At 39.6% G+C, this 12,361-nt stretch overlaps 1 protein-coding gene across 3 annotated transcripts in view; it reads left to right on the forward strand.

Annotated features, from left to right (window-relative positions):
* The first annotated feature begins 218 nt into the window (after positions 1-218).
* Positions 219-12,361, forward strand: part of arid3a (AT-rich interactive domain 3A) — a 46,430-nt gene continuing 34,287 nt past the window's right edge. For 2 of the 3 annotated variants that reach the window (XM_067513055.1, XM_067513057.1), the window contains exon 1: positions 1,473-1,803. The gene's annotated coding sequence lies outside the window, so the exon portion shown is untranslated. Of the gene's footprint in view, positions 365-1,472; positions 1,804-12,361 lie in introns of those variants that run through there. The other variant, XM_067513056.1, reaches the window with a different exon arrangement.

The raw sequence follows: 12,361 nt of genomic DNA on the forward strand, positions 1-12,361 counted from the left end.
TGAATATACACACGATTCGTCCTGTAATGTTCTTTTGTTATCTTCTACTCTCTCCAAACAGGAAAGGCTATACAAACCTATTCAAGTGTATTAAAGGAAGTCTTAAAGGCAAAAGAACATCTGGAAAACCCTATAACCTTCAGGAAAAACTGCCAATCTGCTGGGAAGAAAAGACAAAATAAATCGTCATATGACCGAAGAGGAGCTGCAGGAGGGTGTAGCTGACACATTAGTAGTGATGCACCATTGTGCAGTGTTAACGCACAAACAGGATGTACTTTACCTGTGATCTCATCCTGTGAAGTATGCGAAGCAACATCTGGATCAGCCGGAGTCTTTTTGGAAATGAGTGCAGTCATCGGAGGTATGTTTAAGAAAAAGAGCTCCAGTGTTTGATGAATACAAAAACCAAACAAAACAACACCATGCTAAAGAAAGATTCTGCATTGGGGTTGTGTGGCAGCCTGTGGCCAAGGGAACCCTACCTGGATAGTGGAAAAATGGATTCCACTAATTATTGGCTAATGCTCAGTGGAAATGTGCAGTCAGCTGAGAAATATGACAAATAAAACAGGCCTGATGATGTTTGCTGCTACCTTTTAATGGCTTATGGAGAACTTTTGGCTCAACAAACCTAGCTCATGTGAAAAGGGAAAATAGGGCCAAAAAAAGCATATTTTCTTCTCATTCCTCATTCTTTAAAGACTCTGGTCATCGATTAATTGTTACTTGATCTCTGGTGAATTTTGACATGAACATCATAGAACATAAATAAGACTGCATTTGTCTTGTCATAGCAAGAAAATATATTGAAAGGCCAAAATCACCATTTCATTTCTGTCTTCCCCACTCTGCGTTTGGCTTCTTTCCATCAAAAAAATTGTCTTAACAAACAGCTATTGAATCTGTTAATAATTATAATCTGTTCATCTGTAATAATAACAATTTACAGGAAGAAAAAAAACTGAGCACTGTAATTTTTTAGCAAAGGTTACTCAAGCAGTAATAAATGGTGCATTTTTTCGGGGCTATTTTCAGCTGTGGATTTAGTGTGGTAGCAATAATTTACAGCAGCAGAACTAGAAATGTGATACTAACTTAGAGTAAAAGAACGACCCACGCTTTTCCTAATAGTGCAGCAGCGTGGCACATCTGTGTCCCCTATTAATAGAACGACTGGCTATAAAAGCTGTGATATTTTCTTGCTTATAGTGGAATAGTGGAAAGTACATTTACTCAAGCATTTTACTCAAATGCGTTTCGTGTACTACTATTTTTATGACTTCATACTTGCAATGCCTATTAACGTGGGTTTGCAGCCGGGGTTAGTATTTACCTTTCTCCACACCCCTGCATTTACCGACATCCCCTGCTCTGAGGGGTGGGGGTGGATGAGGGGCTGGCCCCTGCTGATTCAGAGGTTTGGAATTTGCATCTGATTGCTGTTTGTCAACCAATGATGTGACTTTGCAGGCCGGAGAGTCTCTCCACGCCTCTCTCTGACTGACTGGCTGGCTGTGTGTTGCAGGCTCTCGAACCGACAATCAAATTCTGGAAACACAATTACACTCACGAGCCGAATGCGTGGATATCATGCAGTCACTTTAAACCGGCTTGTTTCCGTCTAATAAACACCCCGAACCACGTTTCATCTTCTTGCTTATTTTTTTTGGTGTTTGTTTGTTTTTTTCTCTCTCCGTCGGTGTGCGATCGGAGGGGGGGGAGACTGGGCTCCGGCACGGGGAAAACAGGAATGTTTCTTCCGCTTCCAAAGAGTATAAAAAGCGAACGGAAACGGACGTGGTAAGTTTAACTATGATTTCATTTTTAGTTCGCCTTATTTATGTTAACGCAGTCTTAGAAGCTATTTGAGCAGGCGGGTCCTTGGTGATTTTATACTGCCTGTGTGTTATTAGCCAGTCGCAGCGTTTTCCTGTATCGATACGACGTTATCGCGTCGCCGGATCAATAGTGTAAGGTTATGGCTAAAGTAGCAGCGATGTGTCACCCAGCGAGTGTGACACCTCTCGGGTTGAGTGTAACGACGCTAATTCTAGAAGCAAAATTGATTTGAGCGCTCAGTGATTGATTTTGATACGCTGGGCTCCTCTGGCCAGATTCCTGTGTAGAGCACACGCGCAGAAATGAGAAGAGAGGCTCGGAGCTGTCGCCGTCGGTGTTTACCGTCAACCGTAAGCGGGTGGAAACTCCTCCCGCGGCTAACGGTCAAAATTTCGACCGTTACCTCGGTGCGAACAGTGTTTAGCAGCTGACGTTCGAATCCCGACAGGCAACTAAGTTTAGTGTCGTCAGCAAACTATGTTCCCAAATATGAATCATAACTTGGCCAGCTGCTTCATTTAACAGTACAAGATTATATACAGCATAGTGCAAACGGCTCGCGTGATCGCTGCCGATCGCTGAATAAAAATGCTAATTAGGCCAGATTTTTAGAACGATTCTGCTGCTGTTGGATCGTCCTGTACAGTTTGAAGCCACTACTTTTGCCTGACTTCAGTCTCCTTTACAACGCCATTAAACGTCAACGAATGTTGCGTGATTGTGTAACGTTACTACATCCTATTGCTCTTTAAATTCGACATATGGAGTTGCAGCGCATGTGACTGGGCCCTGAAAGAAATTTGGTCAGGCACAAATGTCATGTCAGAGATGTATGGATGGAAGGATGAGTTTGAAGTTGTGCGTTTTTGTTTTTGTGCGTGGTTTTTTGTGTCTTTTTGTTTGTTTGGTTATTTATTTTTTGGGGTTTTTATTTGGGGTTTTTTTTTTTTTTTTTTTTTTTTTGCTAATCACATTCAATGATTGAAATGTAAGTTGCATAATATTTTTTGGGAACTATTGTTTCATGGATTAGTCTTTGATGTAATTTTCAAACAAAAAGAGTCACATTTCGGGCTTATCATTGTTTACCTGTGACTGGTTGCTTTTAGAAAACAGATGTTAGGTTGGACAGAAAGCAGAATTAATTTATTTTGTATTTTGCTTTTTTTGGTAAACTACACAATTAATTGAGGAAATAATCTGATGATTGTTCGGTAGTGAACATAATTATTAGTCAAAGTATGAATAACTCCAGAAACAAAGTTGCAGTGACACTGCAGTATTGTGGTAAAATTGGCCAAGTCACCTCAGGTCAAGAGACAACTGAAATATAAGCCAGATCAGTACTTTTTAACAGCAAATTGTGCATAAATAATATAAATAACTTAAGGTTCAATACAGTTGCAGAGTGTCTCGCCGGTGAAATTCCTCAAATCTTTCTGTGCAAGAGCAAAAGGTGGAGTAGGTGGATAAAGGCGTCTGCCAGCATCTGTTAGTGGTTGAGATCAAGACAAGTCAAGTCAAAACATCCACAAGACAAGTTCAACATGCCCGAGTGATGATATGAACACGAATAGAGTGGCTGGAAAATCAAATTGGTGTATGCCTCTTTATTAGGTCTACTAATTTAAGGGGCATCACATTTTTTGTTTTTTTCTTTTGTTTTGCTGATTACACAAAGTTAGCAAACCTCACAGCCACAACTAAAATGGAGTAGTGTTTGCTTTGTGGTTGGTGTTAGTTTCTCAATGTGTAAGGAATGGTGGGCACAGGCAGAGGAAGCTAGTTTGATTTTAAAACCACATACATTCCTCCTAATGTACTAAAACTGTTGACAGTCTACTTCAATGGAGGGTTACGTTGTCCTGGTCGGATCTTGTTGCATTTTCTTTTTACTTTTCAATGTGAAGAAAATTAAGAATAACAAACACTTTATAGTGTACATACTTTTCATAAAAAAGCTGTTGGGCCACATGTGGGACTGAGATAAGAGGAACACTGTTATGAAATGGTCCTAACATGATGAAACTTTATGTAACACCAAGGCCCTGACAGAAATGCAGTGCACTGTAACATCAAAAATTGATAAAGAAATAAGATTTTGAAACCTGAAAACTTGAAGTGGATTTCTGAATAACAGGAACAGGATGAAGAGGGAGGCATAAAGAATCTTCTATTTATAGATTTGTATGGCAAAAAGTTCCACCGTTTTTTTACCACCTGCCAGTGCTGGTGAGTGCACCTGGTTTCAGTCATTATTTGCTGGTGTGATTCCATTTAAAATTTCGCCCTGAAATGTCATTAGAAATGGGCAAGTTGCTCTAAGCACTACCAAAAGAGTCTTCCATGTTGGTTATGGTTGACAAATGCAAAAATGGGGGAGATATTAACTTCCCACCTGCGACTTTCAAATTTGATTACACTGAAATTCTTATGACAGATTTCCAGGCCCTTACCACACCTTGCAACCCACCATCAGCCCCTCTTACGGTGCATTCACACATGTTGCATTTAAAGCCTGGGCCTGCAACAGCTGCCATTCATTGTCGGTAGAGAGCCAGTTTGCAGCTGTGTACCCCCTGCAAATAATGACTGATTTAACAAGGGCCCAGTTACGTTACAGGGTAAAGTTGATAAAGACTCACGTTTATGCAGATCAGATCATGGCAATTCCAACGGTAACTACTGTGTTTGTCACCTGGTTTGAAGGAATTAACTAAATAGCGCAAAAGTTAGTTAGTTGTTGAAGTTGGTTTATAGTTGGCATGCCCCCACCCCTACCCCCCGAACGGAAAGATGGAAACAAACCAGGGACCAGCACTAGCCAACTGCACCAGCTCAGTCTTTTCACTGGGGAGAAGTACCACTGCAGTGGGAGGGAGGGGTTGATATTGCAATTGTCCCACTCTGAATTGAAAATGTATGACCTGCGACCAAATTCAGGTCTTAAAATGTCTCCCTTTGCTTTTGCATAATCTATGCTGGGCTGAAAGCTGTCCTAAAGCAACACTCCTTGTTATGAAAGCCAGTTTACATAATGTTGTTTTTTTATTTGAAGAAGTGACATCTGTGTCATAAAAGGTAATTTCCAATCAAAGGAAGCTGTTGAAACAGCAGTGACAATATGGTAAAATGTTTTGGTTTCACATTATTTATTCTATTTTTTTTTTCTCTTACTGTAAAGTAAGCTTGGGTTTACCATAGCAAATCATGGTCTGCATGTTGATTTGGCACAGGTTTTTATCCCCTTCCTGACGCATTCCTCCCTGTTTTTTATTGGGCATGGGACCGATGTTCAAATGTGTGCTTGCTTGCACAGCTTTAGCAGCTGGGGTCTGGCAGTTTGGGGGTTCATTGTCTTGTACAGGGACGATCCCACATGTAGCCATGGAGAATTGAGCCATGAATTGCCTGACCTAATTAAAGTCTCTAAAATAGCTAGATTACTGTATCTGGATTACTAATGCAAAACAGGTTTTGAAAGTTATCGGTCTGTTACTGCTGATGGAAATGAACTCTTCCCATCACTTCTTATAACAAGCGTCTGTACTTTAGATTAGCAGTATTCCTAGTTTATTGTAAAAGGTGCAACTTTTGGTAAGTGAATTTTCTGATACACCTTACTCCACTTGACCTGTAAACCTTTGTCCCCATTTCAGATCAGGTGCTTGGTGTATTAAAGCCTGTGAGTTCTGCTTGTTGCCTCAGAGATTGGTGATGTTTGTAGATTCACACCTCATCGAGTTTTACATCTTTTGTATGTACATATCAAGATCCAAGGCGGTTTGTGTTGTCATTCAAGTGTTTACAAGCTGTTTCCTGTCATCTAGGTGTCTCAACTCAAGGGTATTTGAAGAACATTTAAAATCAGCAAGTATAATGCAAATAGCTTTGCTCAGTTTGCCTCCAAGCATCACGACTGAATGAGCACCAGTCACTGGCTGATAGCCACTAAACTGGTTAGTGGCTGGGAATTACAGACACACCAACATGCACAGACAAGACAAACAGGTCTGATGCCTGTTTGTTTTCATACTCTCAAACTCTAATCCTTTAAAGGGTTGTTAAGTCCGCATTTTATGTTGTCACGGCATTAAAATATACCATCCAGACTTAAGGGTGTGGGCTTTGCCTTAAGGCCTGGATTGTGTCACCTGAATGTTTCATTATTAATCCACTTGTAAATACTGGCACAAATTATACCACAGGGAATCTAACTGCTGTCTGCAACACCACAAGTTTTCCTGCCATTAAAGCAGCATGGTTTGGCCGTCTTTCAGCTGTTCCTGTGCCAAAATCTACATTTCTGAAGAGCCTGTGCAGCACGTGGGGCTTTAACTCTGTCCTCCAAAAAATAAAGAAAAAAAACTCAAGTTACTTCACTCCTTGGGCTGGAGCCATGGGGGAATCCCAGCAGGGCTGATGGTGACGCAGACAGAGAGCAGACGAAAGGAAGGGTCTGAGGTTTTGGGATGCCCTGCAGTTTCTCAATAAGGCTCCTAGGATAGTTTTTGGTTTTGTGTATTCAGTCAGCAGGTGACACAGAGTTCATTGCCACTGTGATCTATCCTGGTACTTGTCTGCCTGGATACCAGCCCACAGCTGCCAAATGGTGGCATGTCGATCAAACCTGAAGCATTCATAGTTCATAAATTTTTCTGCTTAGGCTGGCAGCCTTCCCAGGCAATCTAGTCATCTAATTTAACCAGATCTGCTCCTAAATATCCAGATTGCTAATAAGCTGAGATAGCAGCTATTTAGGCACAGAGGTTGCACGTTAAACTATAACGCACCTTTAGCATCAAATCAAACATTTTTTTTTGTTCTGGATGTCTCCCCGTACAATGCACAGAGCTCTTTGACTAAGATTTCCACCCATCCATCACTGCAGTACAGACAAAGGACTTGATTGTTAAAGATCACAATGCAATGTCGTGGCAGCACACTCTCCATATAAACGAACAAGTTAATCCAGTTTGGGATGTTCGTGCCATTCATTGGAAATGTAAACCCCCTACCCTCACACACCAGAGGAACTATCATCGTGCCGTCAGTCTAGAGTTACTATTGCAGTGTATTAAACTGTGCGAGCAGCAACATGTAGCCTGTCTCCTGAGTCTCACTTTGTATGGAACATTAGTGTTTTAACAAAGGAATTTACCTTGCTAGGTTACCACTGCACCACATGTTAAACATGAAACTAAAAATAACTTGTGCACATTTGAAAAAGATGGGGCTTGAGGTGTAAAGTTAATACACTGAATTGTTCAATATAACATTTACAAATGCAGTTTGGGGAAATGTGTTTCTCCTAGTCATTTCTTATGATTTCAGTAGGAAGCTATGAAATTGAGTAACAAACAGAAGGCATTGACACACTAACAACTGTAAAGCAGCTCAGCATTCTAGCCTCACATCCATTTATTTTTGTGAAACTTAAGTAGTACATCCTCTGTGAAGATTTGATAGAACTTGTGAATTGAAAAAGGAACGAAAGAAAAATTATATTAATATGAATGTAACTAATCAGCCAGTCAATCGTAAGAAAAACTGCTATGAAGTGCCATTATTTTAGTTTAGTATTGACTGTGTTTGCTGTGTAAGAATGACCTCTGTTTCTCCACTAGAGCTGTCATCACATGAGATTTATGTTTGCTCTCATAATACTCCACGTGAAGCTAGCAGGGTTGCAAGCAGGGTTGTAACAGGGTGAGGTCAATATCCACCAGTCATCTGGTGGACATATGCCTGCAAACTGTATGTGATGACATTTCCTGTGGTTCACGTATTGTTAAAATGTTTTCTGTACATTTCCCCTCTGGCCTGTCTTTAGGTAGCAGTTGTTTAACATATACAAATATATACATTTTACAGCCCACATAGGAATATTTTTTTCCACTTGTTGTGTTTGTCCCCCTTCCAAGTTGTGCCTTTGAGCTTTGCTTGATGCTAATATTTCTTTACCTGAGACATACATTTGTTTTTAAAAGCGGAAGTGTCTCTCCCACTAGTCTCCTGTTCTTCTAGTACACATTGATTATTATAAGGAAACCAGCAGCACTATTTGCATATCAATTTTCTCCGTAATAATTACTGTACTCAACTCTGCTTGGTATTGCTTCCTTGTAAAATGAATTAAAGAAAGCAGCCTTTTTCTAACGTTTAAAGCACTCCAAATCCTTTTGAAAACCATCACACAACCATCCAACACTTTCTGTATCTAATCAATCACGGTTAGCCTTCGTTGCTTGCAGAGATTAATTCTGCTGCTTGGTAGATGGCCACATATTTCACTGCTAAGAAGTGGCTCACCGGATAATTTTTGCTATATGCCCACTTAATTTATGGAATAGCTGGGGCTAATCACATTTTGCTTGCTGTGATGCTTCGGCTTGATGTAAGGAGTCAGTGGAAAGTGCGTGACCAGCCTGTGCGACACTTCCTCAATGATGTCGTTGTTGATGCAGTGGGGCTCAATAGAGCCTGTGTTTTTGCCTTACGAGGTAATAATGCAAGGAATGTGAGAGAGAAATGCCTAATCAGGACCAGCACCACTGACCACACCACATGAATGGGTGTTGTTTAGTTACTTTCAGTGCAGTCATCCTTAATTTCTTAAGTGCGGACCTTTCTTTACATCGGGAGAGAATTTTATAAACAGATCTATTATAAATTTGTTAGCTATATATTAAAGCATTACAAAAATGTTAAGTCATATTCCATACATGTATTTTTAATATGTAATATTGCATGGACATCAAATGGCATTACATTAAATGAGTGCACCATTTCACACAAAAAGGTATTTGTTTCCTGTAGACATTTTAACATCTAAAAGCTTTCATGTACTATTGTTCTTGCCTTGGCAAGTTTTTCTTTTGTAGGAAATGTGAATCTTTTTGGTTAGTCATATCCTCAGATCATCAGTGAAGCCTTGGCTAGTCTGTAAGGTGCACAGAATTGATTATAATGCATATCTGAGTAAGAACAGAACTGTTAATTGGAGAGAATCAATTGTTAAAAGGAAAAAAATTAGAAGTTTGTTGTGTTATGGTTCTTTGGAAGTTGATCAGTTTACAGGTTAAAGTGTTTATTCCACCCTGCTACTTAAATTGACTTAAAGAGTCAGAAATACAAGGTGTGGTTGTCCCTGAGGTCATCTGTATGTTTTTATTGTCAGTTAAACATTATTTGTAAAGCCTCAGAGAAACGGTGGGGGTGAATATTTTACTGTTTCTTAATGGTGTGTTGGGCTGCATTGTAATTAGACATAAGTAAATATCCACATCAATAAATAGAGGTGGACTGAAAAGGGCTGGTTCTACTGCTGTTAGAAAACAGCACAGATGCTTAACATTGCTCTAGGAATGCGTGTGCCTTGATAGCATCAGTACAAATCCTGTTTCACTTAAAGCAGTAGTATACCGCACTATGTAATGTGGTGCATGACAACAGTGCTGAGTGATAATAAGCTAACTCCCAACTGACTATAGTCCACCTATATATTGTACATAAGCACTGGATATGATAGACATCTTCTGCAGAGTACAAGTTTTTACAAGTTTTATAGTCTCTTATTCAAAACAGGTCTAGCGTGAGCATCAATACGATAGCTAATTTGATAAAGAAAGTACTACAAGTACCACCTACTGTACAGAAATTCAAAACTGCATCAACAGAAATTCAGGGAAGACATTGCACTACCACCTATGCTGATTTACATGAGATCTTTTGAACGTGAAGTGAAAAGACATCAGGAAGCAACACTTGGTACCAGACTAAAAATATAAATCTTGTTCTTTACCACTTAAGAAATCTAGTTCTTTCTCAATTTCCAGTCAGGCAGAACAGGCAGACATTCATTTAAATACCCAGTTTCAAGTCTGATAAAGCCCCCCCACCCAGTTCATGAGGCAAAAGATGGTTTGTTCTTTCGGTACATAAAAGGAACTAAAGACTTTAAATCCAAATGTTGAAATGCAAGATATGTATCTGAACTGATCTTGATGAATAAAAACAAAACTACCTACTAAGGAAAAACCCTGGGGTTTGTCTGTGTTGTGAGAATTTCACGTTGTTGCTGCTCTATAAAACCTGCATTGAAGTTGTCAGTGTACTACTGAAAGAAAAAAAGACGAATGTCATCATTTTTGTGGTATTAGATGTTTTTATGGTTGTTTGTATAGAGTACCTTAACAGGCTGTGTGTGTGTGTGTATATATATATATGTGTGTGTGTGTGTGTGCATGTAGACCCACGTTAGTCACTGTAAGTTTCTTTATCTCATTGGAATTAGACCCTTAGCTCTTGTTCTTATCGCTATGTCCTGTTTGCTTGGACCTTGCAATGGTCTACCATTCAAATGTGGGTTTAAAAAAAGAGGATTAACCCATTAGCTTGCATCGTTTCTAGTTTATCCTTCATTTGGCCAACTGGTAAAGTTTCCATTCTGGTGGCTCCTCCCCACTCTGCCCCCCATATGGGCCATTGCCACCTATACCAGCAGGCTGGACTCCCTTGAGCCAATTAAGGTGTTAAATGACCCCTAAGGGTCCTATAGTCAGCTGTACAATTTGAAAGATTTGCTTTTTATGGTGTATGAAACTAATATGCAATTGTTTCTGTGTCCCAAAGGGGATATAGTAGAAAAGTTCTTGGCAAATAATCTGAATGCTGGTTGGGATTCAATGCCTTGCTTAAAGACAGGGTTGCGAGCAAAATGGATACTTGAATTTAAATATCCCAGTTCAGTTCATCTCTCTACCCTACTACTCCCAAATTCTGTTGGTAAATGCAAATGTTGGCCTTACAATGTAAATTAAAGTGATGGGCGGGCGGGGGTAATATAAAAGCAAGAAAAAGACAAGACGCAAACACAACAGTAAAGCAGGTCAATTAGGAGACGCTTTAATCACTTTTTAAAAATATCTTTTTGTTACTTCCCAGTTACTAAAACCATTGCTTGCACTTAAAAGAAAATCACTATGTTAGCCATCACATCAGGATTTACATTTGTCCTTTGGTCCTTGGTAAACACAATATGCTAAGTAGTCATATTGATTTGAAGGCTAACTACTGAATTTACAAATACTCCATAAAGCTCTGGCAATACATTGTTGAAGAAGTCCTCAAGTAGACTACCTGTTATATACTTCACTGTTTAAATTACCCTTACTCCACCTATGCTAATATTGTAAGTGTAACAGTGCGATGGAGCAAAACAATGAAGCAAGTTAGTTTCTTTAAATCAGTTTCGACAGCATTTTTGACTGGAAAGTGCTATAGGTGGACAACGAAACCTCTTTGCTCCCTGGTCAGAGTAGTAACTTCCTCTCAGAATTTGTCAGCAATGCAACCAATTTTGAAGAAGGCAAGCTTTCCAAATAATTGCTGGTTAGTGGGGTGATGTAAAGAAATTTCTATATGCACAATGGTGGTTTCCCACACTGGCAACAGTGTAAAGGAGAACCAGCAGGGCTTTTTAAGGGGATTTGGTTCTTGTTCAGGGGGACTGTTTGGTTTCGCATTGAGTTATGGTTTAGATTTTAAATGCTCTATCACTCCAGAGAAGGTCTGGTTATACAAGAGTAAAGAATGAAATACCAAAGGCAATCTGCAGCTTGTCTGTTCATTAGAGTTGCACCCAATATGCATAGCTCTTCCAGCTTCTGTAAGCATTGTTTTTTGCTCAAAGTATGGTGAAAATCAGTGTCTGGCTTGTTCGACTGTAATGCGAGCCAGTGGGGCTGAGTGCTGCAACCAGTATTGGGAAGTATTGCTCTGAGGACCATTCATAAATCAGAAATTTGAAAATTCAAGGTGTTATTGTGACAAAAACGTCTGGAATAGTTCACCACCAGTTTGCTTAAGGTGCATTGAAGTGTAAGAGCAGCTGCTGCCATGTAGTGTTGGATTAAAAACCTTTCGGTGCAAACAATTCGGTTTGTATTAAACTTAACTGAAACAACTAAAATAGAGTCAAACACAGTTGGTTCTACATCAAAACACCTTACTCGTCGTTAGTTTGTAGTCATCTTTTCAGAGACACAGCACATTTATTCTTAGTGTTATTAAGAGTATATAAATATTTTGTTGTTGAATTACCAATAGCATTGTTATGAGATTTTATACACATCAAACATGTCACCTCATTTGGGGAAGCGGGGAAAAAGCTCTTAGTGGCGCAATGTAATTTGCACCATCAAGCATATAGGAAATCATGATGTTTGTGATGAACACTGGCATGAAACGAAGCGACCACTTCTGCTTCCCCCTGCACAGGAAGAGTCAACAGAACAGCTTTGTTGTAGTCACTTCTGTTATTGAAATTATATGTATGATGCACTGAGAGAGACAGTACCACAGGCAGTATTGTTTCTGGCTCAAACACGGGGGAAAACTAGAAATTTAGGTTTTGCCAATTTTCATGTGTTCAAAGCATGACTGCATAAAATGCTGAAATGACTTCGCCTGTGGCACTGTATAGTCTTGGTGCTAGTTGTATTTATTAACTTCTTTC

Source organism: Channa argus, chromosome 8 (genome assembly GCF_033026475.1).
Source record: "Channa argus isolate prfri chromosome 8, Channa argus male v1.0, whole genome shotgun sequence".
NCBI classification, from domain to species: Eukaryota; Metazoa; Chordata; class Actinopteri; order Anabantiformes; family Channidae; genus Channa; species Channa argus.